The 9,973-nt window shown below is 48.1% G+C and overlaps 1 protein-coding gene across 1 annotated transcript in view; it reads left to right on the top strand.

The window, feature by feature from the left end:
• Positions 1-749: 749 nt before the first annotated feature.
• Positions 750-9,973, top strand: part of Sptb (spectrin beta, erythrocytic) — a 131,223-nt gene continuing 121,999 nt past the window's right edge. Inside the window, exon 1 of the mRNA XM_021178696.1 lies at positions 750-1,362. The gene's annotated coding sequence lies outside the window, so the exon portion shown is untranslated. The remainder of the gene's footprint in view (positions 1,363-9,973) is intronic.

Raw genomic sequence — 9,973 nt, 5'->3', positions numbered from 1 at the left:
TGAATCCTAGAAAACAGCGTAATTATACACTCAAGCAAACAAGTCAAGAGAAAGGCTGTTTCCTGTTAAGAATTCCGGGGAGCATCAAAGTTAAAGCTCCCTTCTGCATCTATGCTCTTTTTAATCGCCACTGGTGTCTCCATTACACTTGCGATTACCCGGGTTGATAGTCTGTGAGAGACCATCCCAGGCACAGCGTATGGAGGGCCGCCCTCCCCCCCACCAATAAAAATAAAACAAGGAAAGGTACAGCAAGGCACGCAACCAACGTTACTGAGTAATGACCTTGTATTGTTAAAAAGTCAAGGAAATAACCTGCCTTGCAAGCCGCCCGTGTTCGTCCGTGTGTCACCCTCCCTAGTCGCAGATGTACTTGACACCCTTGGTTCTAGCATCTCCTCTGGCCTGCTGTACTCCACCCTACCAAAGCTTGCAGTGAGAAAGCAGGGTCTTGCCCGGAGACCGGGGCTCACAGGATGGTGCAGGTGGGCTGGTGTGCCGGCTTGCCTGTTGATTATGGACCCTGCAATATGCAACTGTAGGCTGAGCGCCACCAACCAGCACAGCCGGGTTCTCCGGGACAGTACCTTGCTTACGAGCAGGAGCCGCGGCCTCCAGCCCGCAGGCTGGGGGCGGGGGCCTCGGCCCAGTGCCCACCCCCTGTGCTCCCAGCGTCTGCTCCTACTACCAGCCGGTTGTAGCCGGCCGGGAGCACGCTTTCTAACGTAACCCGCCCGCGGGAACAATCTGTCCCTTCCAGCCTATCTCCGGAGGGGCGTTACAGTCGGGGCGCCCTCCTCACCCACCCTATGGCCTAAACGGGTCTTTAGATGTTTTTTCAAAACCAGATCGTAGTCTGCAGGGACGCTAGGCGGGAAAGGCTGGGAGGACTCCTTTTCGCCGCCAGCTTGCGGCTCCCGGCACACGAATTAGGCCGGAGCAGCAGAGTCGAGTCTTCTTCCCGTGGCAAGGGGCTCTGTGTGTGCGGGATCAGGGGAGGTGAGAGAGGACCCTGGCGTCCCAGGTCCCCGCGGCGGCGGCGCTAGCGGCTAGGCAGGTGCCCCCGGGCGCGCAGTCTGATTGGCAGGTGCAGGAGTGGGTGGGGAAGGCGGGCCTGGCGCTGCGGGAGGCTGCGGCCCCGCCTCCCCGCCCCCGCCGCGGGACTATCTGGTCCCGGCAGCAGCGATGTCCCCCGGCAGGAATGTCCCTCCTCAGATAATGTTATTTATATCTCTGGGCGGGTCCGCGGCTCCGCTGCACCAGGCGCCCGGCGGCCACTGTGCCAGGAGCCCCGTGCTGCCCTCCTCCCCCTGCGCCGCCGCCCCCGGGCTCGGGGTGGCCGCCGCTTCAGCCCCAGCGCAGGTGAGTCCCCGAGGGCCGCGCGGCGGGAGGGAGCTGGGTGCCCTGGAGCCAGTGCCCGGGAGCGCGGGGCCCAGGGGGCGGGTGACGCGACAGCCCGGTGGGGGCCTGGCCCCGGGTGCCTAGCATGGGGCGGGAGGGGTGAGGAGCTCGGGAGGCCCTGGCGGCTGCGGCAGTCGTCACCCCTGGACGCGGGAACCCGCGTGGGTTTCGCTGGCGCTGGGCGAGCAGGGCGCTAGCTTTGGGAAGCCAGCTAGTAGAGTGTCGCCGTGGGGCACGGGGAGTGGGTTTGGGGGTTTGTGTGCTCTTGGCCGCCTCCCCCAGGACCCTCGTCTGGGAGCAAAGTTGAGGGGGGGGGCTGCCTGTCGTCGGTCTAAGGACTGTCCGCGCCTGTGCCTCCTGCTGCCTGGTTTCTCAACCCCCCGGGCGTGTCGGATCCTCTTCTGGAACTTGGCTAGCGCGCACCAGAGCTGCCCAGTGCCAAGGCTGGGAGGACAGTTCAGGGCAGCAGAGGGGGCCGGGCCTCAGGATGCCAGGACGTGCAGAGTGGCCCAGTGTAGACTGAGAAGGGAGAGATCAAGTGTCCCAGGACTATACTTCAAGGACCCCCACCTATCCCCTTTGAGTTCCTAATCTCCAAGCTACTGCCCCACTCTACGGTTACCCTTCGTGCCAGTTCCAGCAACTTGGCCCCGGAGAAATAGCAGAAAATGGAAGAAACAAGAGCTCTAACACAATCCTCAAGTCCCACCAACTTACCCAGACTTCCCAAAGGGGAAATAGCTACGAGGCTTGAGTACAGTTTCCGTGACAACAAGCCTTAGGTAGGGCCTTGATTTATAGTCTATTAATATCCAAACCACTGTTTTCAGTGAGCAATTAGAGGTGCTACAGTTAATAACACCCTTAACTCACTGAAGGGATATGGAAAGAAGCCATTGTTTTAGATGCATCCGGCAGGGTGGGATGGGATTATATAGTGATGGTCTCTTTTTACTAAGAACTTCAGTGGGGAGAGGATACGGCTGTCACCTCCACGCTAGGAGGCAGCCACACAAAACCCCTGCCTGTGCAATGGATGTATATAGTTCAGTTTCCAAGGGAGGTGATTCAGATAGCTCCTGAATGAGAGGAGCCTTCAGGGAAGAAAAAAAAATCGAGGCACATTTAAGCTGTTCTCTTAGGCTATCCTTAGCTTCACGGATCGCTCAGAATTTTAATCTAGAATTCTCTTTTCACTGCTCTATGACTACGACCCAGGGTAGTCATCTCCTATTCCAGGACCAGACTTCATATGCTTTTCCAATGAGCCCTGATTTCCAGAATGTTATGGGAAACTCTTACAAATGTAGACTGTTTGTTAACTATGTACTGAATGCCCAGCACCCACAGAGGCTTGGGGACGAGCTCACAAAAGGAACAGTAAACTTAGAACAGAGAAGAGCCCACCAATCTCGAGATGAGGCCAGCCGTTTATACAGTGTTATCACATTCTAGCGTTGAGTAAAGCACTGTTGAAAGGAGAGGGACCCTTTTGCTGGTGCACCTCCCTTTATCAGTGGCCCAGTGGTAGTGGCTGGGGATGAGCCAGTCCTGTTAACCTTGAGTTCTCTGGAGACATAGAGTCCACTCAAGGAATTGAAAGCACCCAAAACCTCCCAGGCATTCAGGCTGGGCCTTGCTGCACAGGCATATTAAGTTCTCCCCAGTGACTTGCCCAGGGGAGAGCTGGGATACTGCTTTTTGCTCTGGTCATTGCTTTGTGTAGGTGTTCTGAAGGTGTCCGGTGGAACCAACACACCTGTTGGATTGTTCGCTTGGGGCTAAAGGCATAACAGGGGGCTGACTCCCACCTGCCATCACGCTTGACAAAATAAATATGGCTATTTTAGGCAAACTAGGTGTGAGCGAAAACTTTGAACTAATGTCAGTCTGTCACAGTTTTGGAAAATAATATAGGTTTTTGATGAATAAAAAGAATAATAGCTTTCATTTAGTCTATCTTTTATGTACTTGTGGCTGACTGGTAGTGGATTCTCAGATAGGCTTTGTTGACTGAATGAGAAAACGAGTGATCAGGGTTGCTTGCTAAGGCATTTAATTATCAACTCTGCAAGGTCACTCATATTATCCCATTTTAAAAAGCAAAGAGAGCGCGGCTGGTGAGATGGCTCAATGGGTAAGGGTGTTTGCTGTTCAAGCCTTGTGATGCGCTCCACAAAGTTGTCTTTTGACCTCCACAAGTGTCCCAGTACTCATGCGCACATGCACGTACACCACAATAATACATTTTTAAAAGTGAATTTTCAGGGAATTAAATAACTTGTTCATCCCACACAGCTGATGAGAGATGCAGCGAGGCCAGGATCCCTTGGTCTGTTGTCCTTTTAAGATTAGACGCTCAGCAGGGGATGCAGAATGGGTTGGGAAGATTTGCTTATAGCACTGGCTTATCATGGTCTTCACTCCTTGAACCTAAGGTCGTAATTTTGCTTATGTCAGAGAAGTTTAAAATCTATTACCTCAAGGCAGCATTGAGCATTTATTTGCTCAGAAGTTTCTAGCCCAGCGGCCTCTTATTTTCAGGTCATTGTTTCAAGGACAGAATTATAATTTTGGCAATAGTCAAACATAAACTTAAAAAAAAAAAAGATTTTCCTTTCAGTCCTGGAAGTGGCCAGAAGGGCTTGGTGATGCATAGGGACAGTGTGGTAGGACAGAGGGTGACTATAAAAAATTCATGAGGCCAATAGGACTGGAGTTAGAAGGAACCTTGGAGGTCACTGGTTCCAGCCTTCTGTTTGTATGATCACTTGCTTAAAGGTGAGAGCCAGCTGCAGTTTACCTGTCCTTTATAATGCTCCCGTACCTCTTGTCATTCTAACCCATGTCTTCTCTGCATCTCTTTCCCTCCTGTGGCCAGGGAGGTTTGTTTCCTGTGGTTCGGTCCATTCAAACCACTAAGGTTCTCTTTCCTTTGAGGAAGATGAGGCAGGGACATATTTAATATCCAATAGTTTCAGCTTTAGTGAAGTTCAAAACCAGGAGACAAAATGAAAAGGTACTGGGAGAGGAAGAAGAGAATATGTTTTCCATAGTGAAATGCTAACCTGTTCTCTAATTTCCCCGTTGCTTGTTAACTATATAGATGTATGCGTTATCCCATAAAACGTCTGCACATTCCTATCCACAGGCAGTATATGTCTCAAAGCAACTCTTTTTCTGTGACATTTCTGGGGGATGAGCGAGAACCATCGGGACTGCCAGATTCCTGGGTTTTGTTTGTTTTGTTTTGTTGTAAAAAAAGAATTACTTATTTATTTTTTATGTATATGAATGTTTACCCTGAATATAGATATATGAACCACATGTGTGCCTGGTGTTGTAGGGAGCCAGAAGAGAGCACTGGATGCCCGTAAACTGGACTTACAGGGAGTTCTGAGCATCTTTATGGGTGCTGGGAACAGAACTTGTGTCCTTTGCAAGGATGGGAGACATTCTTAATTGCCAGGTCATCTCTGTTTTAATCTGAACCTAGTCACGAAATTGCTCTTGAAGAATATTGTTTCAAAGTCAAGCACTCTGTCCAAAATCAGACTCTGCTCAAGACATGAAAAGGCAGAAAACACGGCCAGTGGGAAGTCTGAAGTACTATCAATACATTTGTTGGTTTCTATAATGTTTTTCATCACCCCTGACCTTCAGATTAACACGTATCAAGTGAGCTGGGAGCGTAAGGGATGAAAGTAGGTGCTATGCAGGCTGATGAGAGGTTTGGTGTTACAATGATGTCTGGCTGGGAAGGCCATGGATACTGGACTCCAAAGCGGCACAGGTGGGGTTAAGACAACAATCCGGGTCAGAGGGTACTTGGGAAAGGGTGTTTTGTCTGTAGACTAGTTTGTACTGACTCATTTGGTCTTTACGGGCAGATGCTCTTGGTTACTACACTGTAGGAAAGGAGTCTGGGAGGAAGCGTGCATGTGTTGGTCTGTACACTGACTTGCTCATCTCTGCACTGGCTGGGGCTATCAGACAAGTATCTCTCCTCTGACAGCCCCAGGAGGTAAAGGTCTCTTGGCATGGAAGATGGAGATAGAGATCAAAGGAGAATGTAGGAGACAGTCCGGGGATTTCACTGTCAGACCTGGCTCCTCTCAGGGAACAGTCAACTCCCAGTAGTAAATATTTAGAAAATGTCATGGCATGGTTTCCTTTTGTTGCTTATTTCTTAGTTCACAGTCAGGCAATCTGAGTTCTTCCATTTTCAGCCAGCCTTAGCGGAGCATCAAATCACCAGGGGATCACCAGCCTTGCAGCCTGCCGAATTTAAAGGCTGAGTGCTTTCTCGGTAATTGTTTAGCTAGCTTCTGACATCCCCAGACCACCTCTCATTTTGTTCTTTCCTTCTGGTTGCAGGAAATATTACAGATCTGTCTTCTGAGCGCCTCAGCAAGGCCCTCTCAGGCTTTGCTATATTTCTATTATATCTGTGCAGACCTGGCTGAGGGTATAATTAAAGGGCAATTAAAACTCAGACATATATCATGTTAACAGTGGGGGCAAAAGCAGGTCTCCTTTCTTTCATTTGAATGCTGTAAATTTAGCAAACGAATAGGAATGGGCCTAGGGGGAAAAAAAAGACTTTGTATTGAACTGGGCTGGGATCCTGCAGGATATTTATGAAAAGAGGAACAGGGCACCTTGACAGTCAAAGAACAATAATTGCTTTGAATTATAGTCAATTCCGAAGTTTCCACCATTGTGAAAGAAGCAGAAACTTGGATAGTTTTGCAAATGAGTAAGTTGAAAATCCTTTCTGCTTGTACCAGACTTAAATATAGGTGTGTCTTATGTGTAGATTCATAGTGTCTCAGATACAGCGAGATTCATCTATAGTCTTGGATTGGAAAGATGCATCTATAGTGACAAGGATTGGAAAGATCTCATGCCGTCCCCACGCTCAGCTCTTGACTCTTTCCAGAAGATCCTTGAGTGGTGAATCAGCTTCACTGCCCAGCCTATTTCCTTAGGAAGACAAGGCCAGGCCTTCCCTAAGCCTGGCTCTGAGGCAGAAGTCATGGACACTTTACTGGAAAGGACTGAGAAAGCAATTGAGATGTAGTGAAAGAGAGCAAGAATAGGGCGTGTACTATGTACCTCACCCTGGCATATGCTCAGGACATAGGGAAGAGGCAGATGAAGGTCCTCTCACTCCTGGGAGGTAGACCCTTAAACAAACGCTGGCGTGACAGGTTGCTTGGGGGGAGGTGGTGCTCCCAGAAAGGGCAGGACGGTCTAACGGAGGTTGGGGTGTTCAGAAAGGCTTCAAAAAGTGTCAAGGACTATTAGATGGGAGGCTGTAAGGGTGTAGTGCAGGGTTGTAAGTATGTGTGCCACCCAGATGGGCAGCAAAGCATTACTGCATTCCAGAGTCAGTAGGTTCCATGTGGCTGGAGAGTGACCACACAACATGGTTTAGGGTCCATTTGCTGAAGACGTTTAGAAGAAGTTCATGTTGAAATCAGTGCAGGTTTTTAAGTGGAGATATGTGTGTCGGAGGGGTCAGGCCAGATTCTTGATGACATTAAAGCTCTTCATCAGAGAGAAGAGAAAGTGAATTAGAGGTGGCACAGGGTGGACTTGTCCTACGTCAGGGGAGCACTCAGACAATGTTTAGTCCCTTCAATTTTCAGGATGCCTTTGTATAATTTCAATGAATTTTATAATGAACACTCAAGAATATCTCATTATCCTTCTTTTAGAGTTGGGGGACTGCACTAGAAATGTCCCCAGGCAGTAGTTGCCAGCAGACTCTGTCCTTCACCCAGTTTCCTAGTCCCATCCCAAGAGTACCTTGTCTAGGTTTTCACCATAGGAGAACTGAATAATCTGGACTTTCCGGCCAAGACAGTAATTGCTTTCTTCCTTCAGTAGAATGTCCCATGTAAGTGTATTGATTTGGAGAGAGGTACAGGGACACTGGTGGCAGTATTGACACTCTAGCATACCCACAAGTCCTCAAGAATGGCCCGACAGAGTATACTATAACGATGGGCAAGGCACAACGTAGTGGTTACCGGCAGATGCCATGGGTAGATAAGCAGTGGGTTTCTACGTTTGCCTGTTGACGCTTTAGCTTTTCCATCCCTCATTCCGTCATTTGGCTTCTGCTTCATTGGGACCTCAGCATTTTCTGTTTTTCCCAGGGATACTACCTGCACCTCTCTCAAGCTCCAAAAAAAAAAACTTACTGAGTTCTCATTTACAAACATATTCTAGGCCAGTGGTTCTCAACTTTCCGAATGCTGTGACCTTTCAATACAGTTCCTCGTGTTATAATGACCCCCCCACCATAAAATTATCTCATTGCTACTTCATAAGTGTAATTTTGCTAGTTATGAATCATAATGTAAATATCTGATATGCAGGCTATGTGACCTCCAGGAGGGTCTTGACCCACAGGTTGAGAACCACTGCTCTAGGTTCATAGGGTGCAACCGTGTACATGATGGAGCACACATCTTCATCGGGAGAGATGAGTCTTACATCACACCAAAGGGCAGCAAACGGGTAGATCATAGTACCAAGTGTTTTAGAGAAAAACTGGGCAGCGTGAAGGGGACAAGGGAAGGTTCAATCCTGATGAGGTTTCATCCTGATAGAGATCCAAATAGAAGGAGACAGGAGGCCATGGGGTATTTGGGAGATTCAGGTTCTAGCTTTAGTCCAAGCGCAATAGGCAGCCACTGGGCCTTGTGGACAGAGAAGTGTCCTATTCAGGGTTGATTTTAAAGAGGATGTATCTAGTGTCCTGAGGATTGACTGTGGAGGACAAGAAGCAGGCGTGTCAGTGAAAATGATTGCGGTCCAGCCGACAGACGAGGCACAGGGCTGAGGGGGGTGGTACTACGCAGTTGGATTCTGGGTATATTTGGAAGGTAGGGTGGGTGGGAAAGGAGAAAGAAAGGATCAAGGATAGTGTAGTTGTTTTGGGCTCCAACAAGGGTCAAAATGAAAGACCATTTACATTTTATCAAACATACTCGAGTCCATTATTTTGGATTTCTGGTTTCACTGAGCAGTAGATTTGGGATCGTGTCAGGCAGACGTTTCATTTAAACATAACAACAACAAAATAAGAAAACATTTTATTGTCTGTGGTTCACGATCTGTTTGCTTTGAAGTGGAGGCTGGGGGCGGGGAAGGCTGTGACCCTGCTACTGTTCCTTTTACATCATCCCCACATGTCTTTGAAGACAGGGAGAGACAAAATCGAAAAGTATTTCATTTGGTGATTATGCACGTTTTCCATTTGCTGGTTAAAGTGCAAACATTTTGTGATGTTTTCAGGGTTTTTTTTTTAATCATAAAGAAGACCTTTTAAATTTGTAAAACCAAATTTATTTATTTATTTAAAATGTATACCCACAATATACGAGGTTTTTACAATGAAAAATAAAAGTCATTGCTATGTTCAGTCTTTACTATTTAGAGGTTTGTTTGTTTGTTTGATTGATTGATTGATTTCTCCAGACAGGGTTTCTCTGTGTAGCTCTGGCTATCCTAAAGCTTGCTCTGTAGACCTGGCTAGTTCAGATATCCACCTACTTCTGCTTCCCAAGCAATAAAGGAATACACTATTAGTGCCTGGCTCGGAAGATTCTATCCATGTATGTGTGAGTGTGTGAGTTTGTGCATATGCCTGTGTGTGCCGGGTTCCTGTGCACGCTGGGAGAGCGTTGGATTCCCTGGTGCTGAAGTCACAGGCCATTGTGAGCCACCTGACTTGGATACTGGGGATTGAACCCGGTGCTCTGTAAGAACAGTGCTTGCCCTCAACTACTGAGCCACCTCTCCAGCCCCTTAGTTTTAGGAAGCAGCACCCTGACAACAATTTCCTGTGCATTTTTTTTTTTTTCAGAAAAGTGCTGCGCACATCTGAGCATCAGCCTGGCCCATTTCAGAGTGATAGATTAAATCTAGCGAAAGGCTGGATTGAGCTTCTCTTTAGGGCTTGGGAGGAGGCTTTGCCACTTAGTGACTGACGCTCGGATAGGTCCCTAAGTGACCTGGGGTCCTGCCAGCCTCTCTACACAGTTAAAGTAGGAATGGAAATGTATTCATCAAGAGTCCTCGTAACCTGGCCATGGTCTCATCTTCTACCCTTAGCTCTCAATCTTTCCTGTCGCAGACCCTCCTCTGTCTGCCTCGAAGTTCTAAACAGGTCTCCCAGATTTGGCGTGGTTTACAGAGGGCCTGGATTCAAGGCTAAGTCAGTCTGCCTCATGCTTCCCATCACATAATGATCCCCCCTTTCCCACACTTGGTACATGTATGACTGATTTGAACGGAACTACAGGCTTCTTCTATCGTTACTGTTTAATCTTGCTCAACTAAACAATATGCTCATTCAATTATTTAGGTTTTGTTTTGTTTTTATTTTTCAACTTATCTGGGTGTGTGTTGTGGATGGGCATACAGCATGCCGTGGCATGAGTGTGGAGGTCAGAGGTCAACTGTTGGGAGTCCGTTCTCCCTTCCAGCACGGAGGTCCTGAAGATTGGATTCAGGTTGTCAGTCTTTTTTTTTTTTTTTAAATCTTTTTTTTTTT

Source organism: Mus caroli, chromosome 12, assembly GCF_900094665.2.
Source record: "Mus caroli chromosome 12, CAROLI_EIJ_v1.1, whole genome shotgun sequence".
Lineage (NCBI taxonomy): Eukaryota > Metazoa > Chordata > Mammalia > Rodentia > Muridae > Mus > Mus caroli.
The sequence above is the reverse complement of the archived record's forward strand: the minus strand, read 5'-3'. Positions and strand labels throughout refer to the sequence as shown.